The sequence below is a fragment of the Balaenoptera physalus genome (genome assembly GCF_965194825.1).
Source record: "Balaenoptera physalus genome assembly, chromosome: 7".
NCBI classification, from domain to species: Eukaryota; Metazoa; Chordata; class Mammalia; order Artiodactyla; family Balaenopteridae; genus Balaenoptera; species Balaenoptera physalus.
Genome location: NC_138886.1, coordinates 16,990,051 through 17,010,817, shown reverse-complemented (window position 1 = coordinate 17,010,817; position 20,767 = coordinate 16,990,051). Strand labels below are relative to the sequence as shown.

At 43.8% G+C, this 20,767-nt stretch overlaps 1 long non-coding RNA gene across 1 annotated transcript; it reads right to left on the bottom strand.

Moving 5' to 3' along the window:
* Nucleotides 1-6,555: 6,555 nt before the first annotated feature.
* Nucleotides 6,556-19,008, bottom strand: LOC309664730. The gene is made up of 2 exons (XR_014266009.1): nucleotides 10,856-19,008; nucleotides 6,556-10,530 (listed from the first exon to the last, which is right to left on the bottom strand). It is a non-coding gene; the product is annotated as an uncharacterized lncRNA (long non-coding RNA).
* Between the last annotated feature and the right edge of the window lie 1,759 nt (nucleotides 19,009-20,767).

The window sequence follows — 20,767 nt, the reverse complement described above, 5'->3', positions numbered from 1 at the left end:
ATAAAGATGTTTAAAAAAAAAATGACAGTGAGTGTCTGATTTAGCTCTTGGAAGAAGACAGGGTGTTTAGGGAAGGATGGAAGCATGGAAGAAAAAGGCAAGGGAGGAAAGAAACAAAATGCCTGACCCAAAATGGGTTTTACAAATGTAAAGCGCTAATGAAATTCGAAATAATGATAAATTATGCTTCCAAGGCTGAAGCCTCACGTTTCTCACCATGAATATTCATCTCCATGTTATCTTCCGAGGGAATAAAAATTGGGTGAAACAGCAATGCACGTGTAGGGTGTTTTTTTTTTTTTTTTTAACTTTTCTTATTCTATTTTTGTCTAGACCAAGGCAGGTCCCTGGCTTGATACTGTCTGTATTGTAATATTCTCTGTAGCTGTGATGCGTGTCTCACTGGATGTCCACATGCAGACGTCTTAACTGGAAGATGCTTAAAATGTCAATAAAATGTTAAGTTGAGAAGAAGTGGGGGGGAGAAAAGCTGAAACTACTCTCTTGGTGGCGGCTAAATGGTCACAGGTAGAATAGGATTGTGACTTTGAGCTTGGCAACCTGGAATCTGGACAAGGGAATCCAATGCATCTTCCATCAACTGGCATGGAAGAGGAGGAGGCTATTGATAAGCTCTCAATAGAGGGTTGCAACTTGCTGTCGGAAGAGGTCTGCAATTGGCTCCCAAGCTCAGAGGAGCATCTGTACAGCAGCAGGCATACAATGCACTGTACATGTAGACATAATGTTATTAGTCTGCTCAGGCTACCATAGCAAAATGCCACAGGCTGGGGGGATTAAACAACAGAAATGTATTTTCTCACAGTTCTGGAGACTGGAAGTCCAAGATCAAAGAGCAGCTGGATTGGTGTCTGGTGAGATCTCTGTCCTTGGGTTGCAGATGGCTGCTTTCTCTGTATCCTTGATGTGTGCCTGTGGCCAGGGGTGGAGAGAGCAAGAGAGCGCGAGAGCTCTTCCTCTTCTTATAAGGCTACCAATCCTATTGAATTAGGGTCCCACACTCATGACCTCATCTAACCTTAATTATATCTTAAAGGCCTTATTTCCAAATACCATCACATTGAGGGGTAGGGCTTCAATATGTAAATTTGGGGGAGACAATTTAGTCCATAGCATACAGTATGGTCAACCTTCTCTGTGAAGGTGGCATGGTTCCCACTGTCCCCAAGGAGGAAAAAATGGCTCATCTTACCCAGCTCTGATGTAATCATTGGCCTGTATTTCACAGCTGAGAGTCAGAATGTCAGCACTTATGACACCAAACCTGAGGGGTTGGGGGCAGGGAAATTTGGGGCAGAGAAAGCAGAAGAGTGAGACAGGAATCACATGCTTTAGCAAATCCCAAAGGAACAAGGAGACCCAGGAGCTCTGAGCCAGAGGGCTTCCTTTCCCAGGGCTCTGAGAAGCAGCCAGGTTTGCCTAAGTCAGTGATCTGGGATCCCCAGAGACAGGAGAAGGGCCTAGGGGAATTGCTGAGTACTGATGTGCCCTGGGACCAGGAGGTACCCGGGTCAGTAGGCTGACAGGGTGGGAGTGGGAGAGAGAGCATGATAAGATGGTAAATGTTGACACATTAAGACTTCCCCCAAAATAGCTCTCCTGTCACCCACAATTTTGCTTACAAACCTTCAGCAGCTTTTTGGTATCTTCATAATAATGGTCTTAAGTTGGCATTTGTGGCTCTGTGTGCTGTTTTTCAACTAACTCTTCCAGCTTTTTGAGATGACTGGCAGAGATAACATTTAGGGCTTGTTTATTTGAAATGGCTACTGCTCTGAGCCTTCTATACATACAAACTCACTTAATTCTGACAACTTGAGAAGACAGGACTTACTACCCTCATTCATTTTACAGATGAAGAAACAGGGTTCATGGAAGTTTAGTGGCTCAGCCAAGGTCACATAGCTAGTAAACAGTAGAGCTAGAATTCAAACCCAAGACATCTAACTCCAGAGCCCACGCTCATAAATACTACACAATATGCTTGCTTCATGTACTTTATGTGACAGAATCTCTGGCCTTCTGCCAAACACGTCCTATATTTTTTCTGTTCCTGGGGTATTCAACATCATCCCATTCTCTGCAGATCCCAACTCTCACGAATATTCAAGACCAGATTCAAGGGGTGTCTCCTCCATGAAAATTTTCATGGTCCCTCCCGCTGTAAGTGGCATCTCCCAATTCATCTCCCACTGAGCATTTTATCTTCTCTTGTGGTGATTACCATTTGGGGACTGAAAAGAAAATTTATATGACTGCAGTGTAGCGTGGCACATAATCATCAGATATGGATGCATCAAAGCTCTCCTACAGGCTGTGAGCTTCACACAAGCATGGGGTAGGCATGTCAGCATGCCTCGCAATCCCTAGAACAGTGCTCTGCACTTAGTAGTTATATCAGCTAGGATTAGGTTCAGTGGAAAGTAACAAAAAATCAAAAACAGTGAATTTAATGATAGAAGTCTACTTATCTCTCTTATAAAACAAGTCTGGAAATAGTACGGACCTGTTCTAGCATTTCTTTGGCCATCAGGTACCCAGATTGCTTCTATATATTTGCTTCTTAATCCCCAAGGTGTGGCTCTGATCTTCCTGGTCCAAAATGGCTGCTTGAGTTCCAGCCATCGCATGCATGATCTAAATAGTAGGAGAGAGTAAGAGAAGACTTCATGGAAGTGCAACACAACACTTCTGCTTATATCTCATGGACCAGATTTTGTTACACAGTTACTCCTAACTGAAAAGGAGCTGGGGATGTCTTTTTTGTCATTTAGTTGGAGTTATGACCTTCCAGGTAAAAATGAGTATTATGTTATTAAGGAAGAAGGGATAAGTAGGTGTTGGAAGCAACCAGCAACCTCATCATTGTAGGTCCTCAGTAAATATTCAATTCAACAACTATTTCTTGAAACCTACTCTGTGCCAGTCGCTGTGTGAAACACTAAGGATACAGAATTCAAAAAGAAAGCCCACCATCAGACCCACCATATTCTAAGCATGGCTGGCCCACTTGTTATATTTTGGGCAAATTACTTAACATCTCCAAAACTTAGTTTCTTCAATCTGTAAAAGAAATAATATTACTCTTTCACAGAGTTTGTGGGAGAGGTGATACAGCACACAGTAGGTGCTCAACAAATGTTAGCTTTTTTAATTGAAAGCCAAACGGATGCAACGATTACCACATTGCACACACTCTTCCCTTCTTGCTTCTACCTTCTGACACCAGGAAGAGCCCTCCAGCTTTGACACAAATCAATTTTGGATGAAGCCGAGATTGAATTTGATTCTTCTTCCTTGAGTTGACATAAAGGGGTCTGAACCTTAATTACTAGTCATTGCCCTTCACACACAAAAAATGGTAACCTGCTCAGCCCATCAAAGCATGCCCTTTGAAATGCTGAACTAGACAGTGAACAGAAAGTATCTGACAAAAGGCATCTTTTCTTCCAGAGATAAAAGCAACTTGAAATGCATGTAAGTCCTATGCCCTTGTTAATTAATCAGGATTCGCATTAAAAGCTTAAACATCTTTGATGCAGGAAGCTCAGAGAGCCGGAACCTTTGTTCTGTTCTGTAGAGGGGAGATGGGTGGACAGGGCAGCCCAAAGATGTGTGTGTGGGGAGGGGGTGGAAGACTAGATGACCTGTTGCCTACCAGGACAGATGTAACAGGCAGGGAAGAGACTGGTTCCAAAGTGAGAAGACCACCACATTTGTGCAGGTCCTACCCATTCATTAAAGAGAAATGCAGGGCTCTGAGCTACTAGTGCTTCTGACACAGCTTCCTTCCCAACGTTCATTCGTTCAGGAGGAGTTTATAGTAGGAACTTCTGTTCATTCCTGCAGCATATGATTAGTGGGCTTCTACTATTATACCTGCCAGCTTGGGGACAGACTTGTGCAAAAGACATAGTCTCTACCTTTGGAAGAGTCTGGCACAGTGGTTCTCCAATGAGGGTACTTTTGTTCCCAGGGGACCTTTGGAACGCTCTTGGTTGTCCTAACCGTGGGGGCAGGGTGGGGTGGGGAGAGAGCCCGGCATCTAGCTGGTAGAGGCCAGGCACGTTGCTCGGCATCCTCCCGTGCATGGAACAGCCCCACAACAGAGGTACTGAGTCCAAATGATCCAGAGTGCCAAGGCTCAGGCAGTGGGAGAGCAGACATTCCAACACGCAACTTCAATAAAGCGTAATAAGTGCCATGCTCTAGCAGGAACAAGTAAGCAAGCGTCAGGGAAAGCCTCCATGCAGAAGTGGTATATAAGCTGAGACTCTGGAGATGAGTACGAGTGAAGGGGTTGGACGGGGCAAGCAGAGGGAACAGCATGTGTGAGAGCTCAAAGGCAGGAGAGCTCGGAGCCACTGAGAACGTGAATGGTCAGTGAAACTGGAGGGGGGAGTGAGAAGGGGAAGGGCGCAGAGGTGAGGGTGGCAGGCTAACAGGGGCTGGGACTTGTGAGCCGTGCTTAGTGATAGAGTTTTGTCTGAAGATGAATGCAGAATCGCTGAAGGCTTTTAAACCAAAAAGCGACACAATAGAAATTTGTTATAGGAAAACATATTGCTAGGCACTGTCCCATGTACTTGAGAGGAAATACAAGATCATCTGTGCCTTGGCAGTCTAATAGGCAAAATAAAATAAAGTCAGAGAGCTGTGATACAATTACGTGTAAAAGAAGACTTGAGACAGATTGGTTTCCACTTACAAGGCCAGGGGAAATCAGTCCTGGCTTAGTCAGTGTGGGCTGCTATAACAGAATACCATAGACTGGGGGATTTAAACAACAAGATTTATTTCTCACAGTTCTGGAGGCTGGAGATCCAAGATCAAGATGCTGGAAGATTCCATGTCTGGTGAGAGCTCTCTTCTCAGTTTGCAGATGGTTGCCTTCATCAGTGTCTTCACGGGGTGGAGAGAGGTCAGCTGTGGTCTCTTATCCCCTTATAAGGGCACCAATCACCTCATGGGGGCTCCACCCAGAAGATATTATACAAACCCAATCACGCTGGGAGGTGCTTAATAGTCTGTGGGGGAGGGATTGGAGCTGAAGTTGGTGGAGATTAACATCAGGTGTGAAGGTGCAAAATCTAAGAGGAAGCTGGAAATAAAGACATAAAGAAGTTGGGTTTTGCTTACCACTTACCTTTGTCCAGACTAAACGTCTTTCAGTTTCTTAAATGCAACAGGTTCTCTCTTGTCTCCCGGACGTGCTACTCGGAATATTCTGCCTTCTCTTCCTTCCCAACTTCCTTTCATCTGATTAACACCCTCTCAGCCTTCAGGTCTCAGGTTGGACATCACCTTTTCTGGAAGTTTCTCCATGGATTCCTCAGTCTGGAGATTGGAATTGTCTATCGCTCCATTAGATGATAACCTCCATGAAGGCGAGCACATGAATTGTTGCCCATTGCTGTGTCCCATGACTTAGCACGAGCCTAGCAAATACCAGGTTCTTGCTAACTATTTATTGACTTGGCTTGAGTTGGAAGCCAGGAGCATCCAAACAGGGTGGAATCTAATCTGAGGAATGGTTCAGGGTCAGAGTTTTAGAACCAGGGCTGCAAACTCAGAGCGGGTTGGGCACCCTATTTATTTGGCACCAGTTGAATATTGTGAGGGTTGGCATGGGTGCTTAAAGCTCAGGGCTACCCCAATAAAGTGCCCCAACTACACAGATCTGGGAGAAATTAATTGTTTCAGGGAGAGAGAGGAGCCCTGGGAAGCTGTGTGGATAAAGTGGTATTTCTGCTTGGCCTTGAGGGACAGACAGGCTTGGTGCTGCCATTGCACAGCTCTGTTCTCTCTCTGCCTTGGCACCTGTTGATCTTCCAAATTCTCCGCACACCGCTGTCTCTGTCAGAGCACAGGTGCGGCTTAATGTGCGGAGTGTCACCTCGGTTACATCCCACGGAGGACACCCATTATGTGCTGTTACGGGCTGGGATCTCCAGGCGCATGCATTCAAAGCACAAAACACCTACAGCATATTCAACGTGGCGCCCCTTATGTATTCATGATCATGAATAGTGTATGTGTATGTGGATCCATAAAAACTTGCATTTCATTCAGAGGCTTAACTTTTCAGAGAACTTCCACGACTCGAAACTTGTTTCCTTTGCGTAGCAATAATATGAGGCAGGTGAGGAAGACATGGTTGTGCTCACATTGCAGATGAGGTTAAATGACTTGTCCAAGGCCACACAGCAATCCTTATGCAACTAGGGATGGGACCCAAGGTGTCATAATGGCCAATTAATCAAACCCTTCCAATCCAGTGTCAGTGAGCTCTCTACTTTGTGATAAAATACATTCAAATGTGTTAAGGACAATTGCCAGTAACTCAACCTGCTGTGCAATGTTTAATAAAGTCTTAAAATACGATCTTTTGATACGTGAATGATTTTTAATTGTTATATCTTCCTGATTGACCAAAGAAATCAATTTCTTCGATTATAAAAATTGGGTCCTTGTGCTTTACTAATATGTGTAATGGTGAATGCTAGAAACAAATGAGTAATTGGTAATAACATGAACTTATATTCATCTAAAGTTAAAAGCATTTGGTTACATACCTGGCTTATAATGAAATCAACTGAATTAAATCACTAAGGATCAAAATCCTTCAGGGAAACTGTTTCTTCTCTGAATTTAAACACTAGGCCAAGTAACCAGAGGGTTAATGTTTAGGTAATCTAGCTAATGGCAAAGCATATATACATATGCAACTATAAAACTCCAAATAGTTACCCTGCTATGTAGAGTCCTTATAACACGTTCAACTCAAACTTGGAGCAAATGCATTTTCTTTGCTCCCTTACCCAGAACCCTCCCACCAAGCTCTGTTTTCTCTGTTTCTTCTTTTCTTCCACCCGTTTCCCTCTAAGACTATTTCCTCTCTGTGAAGGTTTTCATAATAAAGCTAGTGATAAGGCAGGCTCCTGATTCTGAAGAAGAAAGAAGTACAGCTGTGTTGAATTAGTACAGCTAAGAAGAAAGTATAGCCGTGAAATTCATTTCTGTGGTCTGATGTCTTTCTGCAGCATGTGTTTTCGAGCATTCGTATAAAGAAGTGCCTTTTTAGGGCGTTCACGTTGTCTTTATCTTTCACTCTCACTGCTTCATGCACACGCGCGCACACACACACGCACACACACACGTGCTTGCAGAGACAGAGGCTGTCCCTATGCAAGCTTTGCCAAAACAGTGTTCTCCCACAGATAAATCACTTCCTTCCCAAGGAAGCAAATACCTGTGCCACATGGCTGCAGTGGGTGGGAGGACTCTGCATCCTGAAATACCCTGTCTGTCAGTCGTTTAGCACCGTAGTGAGGAGAGCCTCTCTGATCGCTGAGCAGTCAGGAGAGCTGCCCACACTGGACCACCAGCACCAAGGCCCTTTCCTCAAGGTGACTCCCGAGACCAGCTCCAGGATGGTCTGAAGGACCCTGTGTCAGGAGACAGATATGATTACTGGTGGTACCTTCCAGGGTTACTTCTGCGATTGGCCCAAAGAGCAAAGCCTGCATGTGCTTCCCAGAGCTAATGTCAAAACTAAGCGGAAGCCTCGGGACAGATGAATTAGGGCTTGGAGATCCCGTGGTGGGCATCCTCCCACCGTACTCAAGAGGAAAAGAATCCCACACAACATACTGATAGGCTGCAAATATATGAATGCTGATATTTGCTTCCCCTATTGCACAAAGGAAGAAAACATATAAATGGGTTAATTAGCTCCTATGCAGCATTTAATTAGAGCATCTTTGTTCACTCTGCTTTAGCCAGAATCTCAATTATCTATCCTTATTTCCAGGATTTTTGAGCACAGACGTACATTTTCACTAGGGGCTCCCCATCTGAAGCTTGGGGTCTCAGAGATCTTCCATGTGGCAGTGGTAGCCAATTTCAACATGAAATTTTGATTACTTTGAAGTTATCCCATTATCACAGGGAACAATGGCTCCTTTCAACACTCAAAAGGCATTTTTTTTTTCACGCTGTATGTGTATAATTATAAATAGGTTTTTTAGATGTCCAGATTGGCGTCAGTGCTGGGAACTCGGTGACTTTTCTTCCCATAAGATGAAGCAATGATAAGTGACCTTGATTATGTAAAAACTCATTCAATCCTCACAACAATCCTCTAAGGTAGGTATTACTATTTTTTTATCATCATTTCTCAGATAGAGAAACTGAGTCACAGAGAGGTTAAGGGATTTGTCCAGAGACTTGATCCCAGGTGGTCTGGATCCTGGGTCTAAACTCTCAGTCATTGTGCTTCTATGTTTCTCAACAATACCATAGTCTTTGCTGCATGAACACCAATATCAATTCTATTGGAATCATAAATTGACACAGATCATTCTTTTTATAAGAATGATATTAGAACTATTTTGATTCTGAATAAAAGAAATCAGACTCATACTTAACATATGCAAAAGGGGAAATTTATTATAAGGGGGGAGGGGATGGCTCTTGAAGCCAAGGGCAGGAATGCAGCTGGACGTCAGAAACAATGGGAACCAGGAACTGAAACAGCATTAGGATGCTCTCCTTGTCTCTTTTCCTTATTTCTTTCTATTATCACCTACACCTGCTTTCTTCTTCATTCTGTCTGTCTGCAGAGTTACATCTTCAAATCCCTGTTCCTTACAGAGGAGAAGCACATGCCCACAGATTCTGAGCTTTATTTTTCACACACTTGGATCCAAAGAGAGACTAGTCCAATATTTGCTCCTAATATGTCCATAAAGCCCAATATGAAAGTGATGATTATTATCGTTGTCACGGAGGCCCTTGTGGCGGATAACTATTGATTTCTGTGTCTGGTGCTTGGACCAGCTCCTTTGCCCTACCTCCTCACATGCCTGAAGTAGGAGCAGCTGCCTTTAAAGCACAAGCATTACAAGGGTCCCCAGTCCTTACTGGGCCAGTAAGGAGCTTCCTTGGACCTTTACAAATCTGTAACTGTTTTCCAGAATTTGATACCTGAAACAGCATCAAGAAGTAGGAAAAGTGGTTACTACTATTCTTTTTCTTTTTTTTTTTTTTTTAACAGATGGGGACTCAGAGGTTCAGGGAGATGACAACACTTACCCAACTTTGCATTGCTGTCAAACTGGTAAAGTCCTTTCTCAATGACTTTTTGTACAATGAAAGCAAAATTCAAAATTCAGCTTTTAGTCCTGGTGTACTCTGCATTGGAGAATCCGAAGGCAGTGCACCTGATCTGAAGATTAGGAGCCAGGTCTCCCAACTTCTGGGTTTGCCACAGAATATTTCTCCGCACTCATAAGGGCTTTGAAGCACACATTATTGTGACAGCCCAGGGTTCAGAATTTAACCTTTTTCCTAGAATCATTCCTTTTTTGGCACAGAGCACATACAATTTTCTTTTATTATTTTCTACTTAGCTCTTTGTTTTTTCTGCCAACTCCGGATTCTGAGAAAGTGGCCAACGTTGCAGATGTCAAAGCTATTGACTGTTCAGATTTCCCACACGGAAGTGACGAGTTTCCTTGCCTTGTCCCCCACCTTCTTTTAAGAGCATTTAAAGAGCATCTCCACTCAGCAACCTATGAATCATCGTCATCAATTAATACACATGGGCACCCACTCCTCAGAGCTCCACACTAAGCTGGGCATGGCTCCCTGCAGGGGCTCGTGCAACACGTTTTCAAGGAAACTAGAACAGATCTCTTGGGTGAGTGGTGTCCTACAAATCATGAATATGTAGTTAACCAGCTGTACAGCATCTCTCACTCTATGGCACAAAGAGTGGGTTTTAATTCAGAATTTACAGCAAAAAATATTCAGGTTGTAGCTAAAAGAGAGCTTCTTGATCACCCAGGGGAAAACACTGGCATGAGCCATTCAATGAAGATATTGCATCTCTGTCCCTAGAAACCTGTTCTAGTGCTGGCTCTTGTGGTAGCCAGCATCCAAGGTGGTCCCCAGTGATTCTTACCACCTGGTATTCGTGTCATTGCATGGTCCTCTCCGACCATGAATAGGGCTGACCTGTGTAACCAATAAGCTATTATAGAAATGACAGTGTGCTACTTCTGAGGTTAGGTCATAAAAGGCATTGCAGCTTTCTCATAGTCTTTCTTGAATTGTTTACACAGGGGAAAGACAGCTGTCATATCATGAAGAGAGTCAAGAAGCTCATGAAAAGTGCCCTATGGGAAGGAACTGAGGCCTCCTGGACAAAGCCTGCATCAACTTTCAGGCATGTGAGTGAGCCCCCTTGGATGTGCATTCTCCAGCCCTGGTCAAGCCTTCAGGTGACTGTAGCCCTAGCTGACATCTTGAGTGTAACCACAGAGAGATTTTGAGATAGAACCTCAGCTAAGTTGCTACCAAATTCCTGACCCACAGAAACTGAGATAAAAAATATTTACTATTATTTTAAGTCACAGAGTTCTAGGGCAATTTGTTATGCAGCAATAGATGACTAATACAGGTTGAAAATTCTGCTCTGTCCATATCCCATTTTAGAGAAGCTACCTTTTTTTTTTTTTAAAGTGCACTTTTTAAAAATTAATTAATTAATTAATTTATGGCTGTGTTGGGTCTTCGTTTCTGTGTGAGGGCTTTCTCCAGTTGCGGCGAGCGGGGGTCACTCTTCATTGCGATGCGCGGGCCTCTCACTATCGCGGCCTCTCTTGTTGCGGAGCACAGGCTCCAGACGCGCAGGCTCAGTAATTGTGGCTCACGGGCCTAGTTGCTCCGCGGCATGTGGGATCTTCCCAGACCAGGGCTCGAACCCGTGTCCCCTGCATTAGCAGGCAGATTCTCAACCACTGCGCCACCAGGGAAGCCCAGAAGCTACCTTTATATAACTCTTAATGAATGAGCATAGCTGAGCTGAATCAGCTCAGTATGGTGGGTGCTGCTTTTGAAAAAGGAATAGAGAGTTGGGGGTTTTGTCAGCCACCATGAGCCAGAGACAAGCAGAAAGCAGAGGATGCTGTGACCAAGGAAGAAGGACAAGAAGCAAGAGAGAAGCAGAGAAGAGGAACAAAATAAAACAAAAATGAGAAAGTAGCTTCGGATCCTAGAGGCTTTTCAGTCCCTCTTCTCGGGGTACTTGAAGCCAATTCTGAAATTCCAGGTCTCCATGACGTTTCAGATCCTTTGATTTCAACCAATATAAGGTGTACTTCAAAGGGTCCTGAAGCAAAAGTGCCATCAAAAGTTATTAGAGGATCACTTTTCCAGATGTTGGGATATTTACCTAGAGGAAAGGGCTCTGGATTTGAGCTCTTAAGAGGCAGTGTTTCATGGAAGAAATAACATACTTTCCTTGTCATCTCCTTATTTTAAAGGCAAATAAATGGCTTAGAGAAAGTGATTTTCACACAGTCCTATTGTGATTTAAAGAGATAATGCAATCTCTCTAGTATCAAATAGAGACAAAACTAAGAAAACGATGTCTTCTGTAGATGCCTGTTCACTCATTTCTACAAAGCCCAGGTTCAAGAACAGAAGAGATTTACACAGCATTGGAACAATGATCTCTCCCCTCTCAATCCCGTGACTTGCCATGATGAATAGCTGGACAGGCAGGAGTGATGTCACACCCCTGCATTGCTTATTGTTGTGGACCCTGTCTCAGGGAAAGAACACTTCCCTGTGGGGCTCTGCATTGGCCTGGATATTAATTTGGCATTGAAACTAAGCCCACTGTGTGCAAAGGAGCTCTGGCGAGGAGCTTTTATTTTCCATAAAACAGTAAATCTAGATACCCAGATTATGGTCCAGCTTCCTCCTCCGGAGAGAACTCACAAAAAGGCATCTCAACATGTGAAAAGTAGTAAGAGTTCCTTTTGCTTTTCATTGCAAGAGGGTTAAAAGATAGTATATATGCACCTGAGAACATGAGGTTTGTGAGGTACTCAAAGCCAGAGGAAGTCAGATTAGAAAGGATGGGTGCCGCTGAGGAAGTCTGCATGCAGGAGATGGGGTATAAACTGTGCCTTGCACAGGTCAAGAGGTGCAAGGCAAACCTGCAGACCAGAGGCAGAAGAATGCAGCTCTTGTGTTAATTTCCAAAGGGAGACTGATAATATTTCCATCATGAATGCTAAATAACGTCTCCTGCAAGGAATGTTTCATGCTTCCATAAACAGCCCACGCCTGTGTGATATTATGGAAGAAATTCTCCATAATGGTGAGGGATTTCTACTTACAGGGAGTTTTTAAGTGAGCTGCAATGAAGAGTCTTCAATAAAAGAAGAAATGAAACATCAGAGACACAGAGACAGTCTTGGAATGTGTAATCATCTTTTTTTGGTCTCTCAAAAGAACACTGCTGCCTTCTTTTTTGCTTCTGCTTCTCAGCCCAGGAGATTTAAGATTTTAGGACCTTGGCTCTGCTGACCTCTCCAACCTCAACTTTGACCATGCCCCCAACCAAATCTATTCCAGATACATTGAACTATTGCTGTTTTCCATCTCCAAGCATATGCACCTGCTATTTTGTCTGTCTTGAACACTCCCCCAGGCCTGTCTTTACCTGGCTAATTTCCTTCCTTGTTTCAGAGCTCAGCTGAGAGATCAATGCCTCTGAGAAATTGGTCATGTTCCCTTCCACATTCTATCCCCCACAACTCTCCTGTGGGGATCTGTAATGGATCCTTGTCTTGCTTTTTCTGCTACCCAGCAGCTTTTGAACACACACATATACGCACACACACACCACACACACTCTGGTTGGGCAATGTCCTGCCTTATTCCAATTTGATTGGCTATAATCCCAGCCTGACCAACTGGGCACACCCAAGAGAAACCTTGAGTAGAAAGTCAGGAACGTGAGGAAGGAGATTTGCACAGACTCTCTTTCCTGCTGATAGTAGAAGCATTTGGGGTTCAGGCCACAGGAAGAGGGAGTTCTGGTGTCCAGCACCCAGGGCCAGTGGGATGTGCTGCCATCTTTGGTCAGGGGCTGGCAGGGTGGGGTTTGCTGGCACATTCCCACACTATGGTTTGGGTGCTGTGTGGTGGGCAAGGCTGGTTCTCTGCAAGCCACCATTAATTCATTCCTTTCCTCAATTCTTTTTCTGCTGAAAGAGTTGTTTTCAGCTGAGAACCCTGAATGAGACAGTACGCCCTCCTCTGTGCCCCTACAGCCCCCGAACTTCCCCTTCACTCCGTGTTATAAGTTGTTCTGTCTGGCTATCTGTCCTCCTATTTGTCCCATGCATTTCCTCAGTGTTGGGCCAGTAGACCTTCTTCATAATGATATCCCAGTTCTTATTGTGACACCTGGTGAAATAAATATTTACTGATTAAATAAGCATACAAATGAAAAAGATTTTTTTCCAAGTGCCTTGTACCATTCTCTGACTTCGGAAGACCCTTGTCAGCTATGCTTTCACCCGGGATGCCTTATTCCCAGAGCACACGTCTGTGGACACCAGGGTATCCTGAGAGAGTGGGTTAGAATCCAAATGGGAGTGGACAGTTGCCCGGAATAGCCAGAAATAAAACAGAGGTGCTTGAACCTAAAGAAATAGACAAGTTCATTACCAGGTAAACTCAGTATCAGGGGCTCCTGTTGCATTCAAGAGGGGAGTGCAAGTTCACAGGGAATAGGGAAACCAGTGTTGGGGGCAGAGGGCAGAAACAGGCCTCAGAGGTGCAGCGTCAGGTGGGAGGGACAGTGAGCAGGGCTCACCTGGTGATGAGTGGGGGTGGGCAGAGGGAAAGCAGCTGTACAATGACCTTGAGGTGGAATGTCTGGGCACATGCCAGGAATGGGAAGATAGCTAGAGATGCTGGGGACGGGTTCAGCGGTATTGGCACGGAGAATCCATGTTGCCTGGGAAAGTCTCTTTGGCTTTCGCCTGGAAAGCCGCAACTCAATCTTTACAACAACTTGAGCCTAAGATCCCTGCCAGAGGATTTTTTTGGGACCTTGGGCTTGGTTTGGATCATTTATCAGAAACTCAGAGACCCCTGCAGTTTCTATTCAAACATGTATGGCACTAGAGTATAGTTATCTGTTTATATGCTTATTTAATAATAGTAATAACAATAATAGTTACTAATTGCTAAATGCCAGGCACTTTATGTACATTATTCATCTAATCCTTCCAACAGCTCTATAACTTAGGTACTGTTATTATCCTTAATTTTCAGATGGTAAAAGTAAGGTCCAGGGAGGTAAACTGACTAGCCTAAGGTTGCACAGCCAGTAAGTGGCAGAGAGAAGATGTGACCTCAAGGTGTGAATTTCAGAGCCTCTGTCCTTAAACACCAGGTTATAGTGACTTGAGTCTATATCTCAGCTGAGTAAACAAGCATTAGTTTCCTTACTCCTTTTGCAGTTCAAGAAGCCATATGAGGATCTAGGAGCAAGGAAAGGAAAGAAACTTGTCTGGAGGACACAGACACAGGCAGATCTGGAACTAGATCCCAGATCTCACAGCTAATCTCAGACGATAATCTTGCTTTGGGAGAACAATTTCGGAAGCTAAGTTTGGCCCAAGTGGATGTGGGAGGAGGAAGAGGATACCAACGACCGACTCTCTAGATGGGCCAAATATTAGTGCTCAGAGAAAAGGCTTTTTGCACAGAGACTTTGCAAAGGCTGGTAGTTAATGTCTTGTGAGTCCAGACGAGCTGCTGCCGTCCAAACACCAGCAAAGCCTGTACAGTCTTGCTGCGCCTCTTACCTGACATATCCAGACGTTAGATGCTTCGAGGGGAAAATGCTTCTGATCTACATTGGCTCCAGTCCCAAAAGGCTGATATTTATGGGCACGCCCATCGGGGAAGGGTTGAGACTGGCTCCAGGCCCTATTTCAGCTGTCTCTACATGGGGCCCAACCCCCTTTTCTTACTTCCCAGCCGAGAGGTAAAAGGACACAAGAAGTATGGAATCTTGAACCTGGTCGTGTCTTCTGGGATCCCCTTAGATGAGGACCTGGCTGGTCCTCACAATTATCCAGGGCATCGTAAAAAACACACATTGCAGGTCTCATTTAAGACCCTAGAGGCCTGGGTTTTGCACTTTTCAAGAGCACCTTGGGAAATGCTGATGATCAGGCAGCTGGAGGAACCTTTGATCTAATTCGACAGAACGACAGTCGCATGTTGCAGATGGGGCAGCGGAAGCACAGGCGGGGAGGAGCAAGGAGCGAAGTGGTTAAAGCCTGAACTCTGCCATGTGCTTGCTTTGTGGCTTAGGGAGAGTCGCGGGGCCTTCCCAAGTTCCAGTTCTTCATATTTAAAAAACAGACACAATAAGAGACCCAACAGCACTATTGTAAGATGTAAGTGTAAAGTTCTTAGCTCAGTGCCTGGCAAAGTAAATGTTTGCTCTTATTAATGAGCAGGGAAGCAGCCAAATAATTATACCATAGTAGGATAAATAATTTTGATTATTTTCATTGTTGTGGCTGTTTCTTTTCTTTTATATTTTTTTTGTGAGATTCAAGACTGCTCACCGTTCTTTCTTTTGTGCCCTGCTAGAGGAAATAACTTCCTGGACCACAAGCTGATCCCAGGGTACATGTCTATACAGAAGAACTCCCTTGCTGTGACAACAGGTCTCATTTTGTTCTCTGAGTTTTCCCCTCCCATCAGGTCAGCCTGCAGAGACCTAAGCAGACCCCACGGCCTGACCTGCCACCAAAGTCCCTCTGGTGTGGAGCATCTGAGAGCGTAGGCCCATCCCACAGTCCAGAGACACAGCAGCAAAGGCATGGCTAATTCCCAGTTACATTGGCCCAAGGCCTGGCCCCAGGGCATCTCCAGCTCAAACTCCCCCTACTGGGGGGGTCCCCGCTCTGGAAAGAGACCAAATGAAGAGAGTCAGCCAGTGTGAGTGAGTGGCCCTGGATGTATTTGCGTATCTGCATACCAATGCATCTATAATGCTACATGAGAATATAAATATTTTGGGTGCTGAAGGAGAGGAGAGGGGTTCACAGTGTCCAGCATGCAGGAACCAGGATGCCAAGTGGGGACAGAATTTATACAAGCTGCTATGAGATGCTCCAGGCCATGTAAGGTGGGATTATGCCTGGGGGCTGCTGGCACAGATTTTAAGTGTTAAGGCAGTTTAGGGAAAGGGGGAGCCTTTGCGAGTCACAGTCATCTGAAAAGGTTCTCCAGGTGTGAGGCATTAGGACATCCTTCAGGAATGTCTCCTCTTACCAGGAAGAAACAATAATTATGATAAAAATGATCACTACAATTTACTAAGCGTTCACTCAATTCCAGGACATGTACTAAGTGCTTTACGTGCAACACCTGGTATGTTTCTCACAAAACATGGGGTCGGTGCTACGACTATTATTCCCACTTTATAGATTACAGGTGATTTGCAAGGTGACTGGCAAGACGAAATGTGAACTAAGACCACCTGATTCCACAGCTGGCACTCCGAACGGCACCAACTCCCAGCATCTCTGAGTGAGGTTACCACCCGACTGACACGACTAATGCCACTGCCGCCACCACCAGAATCACTGCAAGCCCTAAAGGCGCTTTCGATAGGCTACCCTTTATGTAGACATTTCACACTTCTCCAAAATGCCTTTTCATGCCTCCTCCCCATTGCTTCTCAACACCATCCCACAAGGAAGTTGTGATGGGATTATTCCCATTTTGCAGATTAAGACAATGAAGCTCGGAATTTGTTTCTTGCCGTAAGAATACATTTAGTGACAGAGATCATACCAGGACACTTGGCTCCAAATGTAGCCCTTTTCCTTCAGCATGACGTGGAAGTGTCCCCGGAGTGAAGTGTAATTACACCTTTAGCAAGAGGGTAAACTGAAGCACAGAGCGGACCACCTGTTTGCCTGGGTTCCCTCCTTACTCTCCTCTCTGCTTTGGCCGCCCTACTCTGTATGCCTGCTGGAAGGTTCCCTGGTGTCATTTTAGACAGGAGAGCAGCCCTTGGGTAGACCCGCATATCTCAGTTCAGCACTCAGCAGAGAGAGCTCAGATGTCATTAATCACTGTTCTGTTTCCATAAATGCGTCAGCGCCCTTACCAGGCAAAGGCAGATACCCCCGGGGGAGAAACTCTAGAAACAGAAGCCAGAGCATGTACCCCAGCGCCAGATGGGAAGGAAGGGGCTGAGGTTACTGCAGTGTCAGAAGGAGAGTGAGATCTTTATCGCGCCTTTGGGGAAAGAGCTTTGCTTAGAGACCTGTCAGGCAACCAGAACCTCAGCCTCCAGCAGCAACTCACCCAGAATTAAATCCTGATGCCCTCTGTTGGTGTTTTCCAGTAATGGTAAAATTTTGGAGATCTAGAGAGGAAACAAGAATTTGTGGGTCACAGACATAAACCCCATACTCACACATACACACAAATTCACAGGCACCATGATTTTACTCTCAGAGTCTTCAGAACAGAATCATAGACCATCAGACTTGCAGAAACGTTTTAAACATCTGAGTCTTGCCACTTAGTTTTTGCAAGTGAAGAAACAGAGGCTGTCAGAGGGAAAGCCATTTTTCCAAGGCAAAATACGTGCCACATTCTTTACACATACCATCACATCTAATCCTCACTGCAGCCTCACATAGTAGGTATTATTCTCTCCCATTTAGAAGAGGGAAGGAGATAAAGGGAAGTCATGGAATGCTTCCGAAGTTAGTAAAGCTATATACTACTTGGCAGGTGTAGGATGCTAATCCAGGCAGATTTGGCTCCAGAATCCATCCACGATGCCTTTCTAGTTAGACAGAGCTTCAACTTGAACTTGGATCACCTAACCTTTAATTTTGTGACCTTTACACAAATGTGTGCAAAATATACATATTCAGTCTCTCCCCGTCCACACAGAGACACGATGAGCTAATTTTAGGCTCATGCCCTGTATATCACTATGGAACATAATGTTTGTTCCAATAAATGACATCTTATTTTCCACCCGTGTTTAGAACCAATTGAGAGGTAGGCACAGGAACCAAAAGAGAAAAATCAGTCTATCACCATTGTTACTGTCACAGCTCTTAGATGATGTGGCTTTGGGTCTGTTGCCCAGGCGGGCCTACCAACACTTTATCTCTGAATAAGTTAAGCTTACCTGCCCAGTCACTGGTACAGTGGGCAATCACAGTCTTCCATGCAGACAGAAAACTGCTCAACTAAGCTTAGCACATGACAAAGGGCAGCTGAGCAGGCACCCTCCCGACAGGCAGGCAGACCTGAAAAAAACAATACAAACAAACAAAGATGCAAATTGAGCTTCGCATATCCATTTTTTGGGTAGAATTCACCAATCAGATAAGTTACTTCCCTGGGGGTATAGAAAGACCAAGAATAATATGCTAATGGAAGTTCCTTTACATGGAAACATGAGAAGCTGAGTATAAGCCATTCCACTTAATGCTATTATTTCAGGGGTCCACTAAGAGTGTATAAAATTCCTTGCATTATCTGCAAAGTTTGCAAGTAAGTTAAAGCTTACTAATCTAGAGTACACAGAATGATTAGACTCCTTAAGAGAACAATTTTCAAGCACTGTGTTATAACTAGCATGTTATATGCTAGTTACCAATGAATATTTTTCTATTTCCATCAACATGTCCCCACAGGGACTTGAATTAAATTCTAAAACATGCACTTCTGGAGTTCAGACTGGCCTTCCCTTAATTAGTACAAATGACAGCTCTGGCTCTATGTAGATGAGTTACACAGTTGAATCATTGTTAGCTGCATCATAGCAGGGAGGACCGTTTTCAATATAAGCCCAACTTTCACCTGCTTGAAATTCTCTGAAAAGCCTCCTTTTGAGTGGTAACTTGTCAGACCCATTTCTTGTCCTAAGTTGGAGGAAAATCAATCTCACTATTTGAGAGTTGGACTCAATCTGAAAGCTTGTCAAATTTAATTATTTCACACTCCACTCACCAAGCCTTGAAAGTGTCAATTTCACCTGAGGGGTAATGGGACCAGGGAAGAAAAATCTGACCAAGTGTGGGAAAACAATAAATTATCGTTAACAACAAAAGCAACCTTTGAAAGTTAGAAAAAATGTTTCCCCAATGAGGAGCTAGAAGAGGGTTAGAAGAGAGAGATTTGCAGATTGATTTTCTCCTGATGTTTTTCATAAAAAATTAGAATTCTGGAAAATACGTGCAGAAAGGGTCCTTAGAAATTATCAAATCAAACTTCTTTAGTTTATTGATACAGCGACTAAGGTATCGCTGACATTTAATAATAATAGTAATAACAATAACAACCACCGTTATTTATTCAGCATTGAATATGTGTCAGTCACTTTTCCAAGGTCCCCAGCCAGTCAGTGGAAGAAAATAGGCCAGAGGTTAGGTTTTCCAACGCCTACTATTTTTATACTAAATTCTAAAGTAAGTGAGGACCACATAGAAAAGCCTGATAATTTTATATTTTATCCCCTTCAAATTCAAAGAATAGCAAAGTTTCAATGACATCTGTTTAACTCTGGCATAGACCATAGCATTGAAATCTCCTCCCACAGAATCAGGACTGATAGATGTTTTTAAAAAAGATAAACAGAGAAAATAGAAAGGTCATTAACATGGTACAATGTCTTTGTTCCTGTAAGGCTATGTAATGAATGAAAATATATCCAAAGCTTGTTATTTTCAGCAGTTGGGGTGATGGAGGAATGGGGGTTAAGATTCTTAAACTACAACATTTAAGGTCATGGAAAATGATGATTTGATCCAAGTTGCTAGATGCAGGGGACAAGAAAGCAAGAGTTAAAGAGAGTTTTTCTGCACAAAATAAAGGAATTAATGTAAGTGTGTGTCTCCATTGCAATCTGCAATTTCCCCAAGTTCATGAGTATAGAAAAGTGGAACAATCTAGTATGTAAGAGATCTGATTTAGACAGATATGGCTTTGCCTCTCACCTCTGCTACCTAGTCACTGTGTGACTTTGGTAAGTAACTCAACCTCTTCTTTTTAAAAATTGTAGTAACATATATATAAGATAAAATTTGCCATTTTAACCATTTTTAAAATGTATGATTCATTGGCATCAATCACATTCACAGTGTTGTGCAACCATCACCACTATTTATTTCCAAACATTATCACCCCAAACAGAAATTCTCTACCCATTAAATAATAACCCCTCATTCATTCTCCCCTCAGCCCCTGGTAACCTCTAATCTACGTATTTTCTGTTTCTATGAGTTTGCCTTATTCCATTTAAGTGATACAATACTTGTCTTTTTGTGTCTGGTTTATGCCACTTAGTACTATGTTTTCAAGATTCATCTATCTTGTAGCATGTGTCAGCATGTGCTAAAAACTGAATAATATTCCATTGTATAATATTCCATTGTATAATTATGCCATATTTTGTTTATCCATTCATCTGCTGGTGGACATTTGGGTCGTTTCCACCTTTTGACTATTGAGAATGATACTTGTTGGTTTGAAACCTCAGGAGCTTCCCAGGTGAATTCTGAAACTCGCCCCCATACACAGAGGGCAGGGAGAGAGCAAAGAAAGAGGCAGAACCCTCCAGGTTGGTAGGTGGCAGTGCAAGGGAACTTACATACAAGGCTTGTCTTGAGCGGCTGCAAGACAAGTAGATCTCTGCACCTGTCCACCAGACTCTTAATGAAAAGTTTATATAGAGGTCTTAACGGGGTTCAGTCATGTATACCGTACAGATGGTCTCAACATCACGTTGCTCTCTCAAGGCTGCATCCTTGAAAGCAGCACCTACTGTGGGAACCGTGTGCAGAATGCACATTCCGAGGACAGGAGGGGGTAAGGA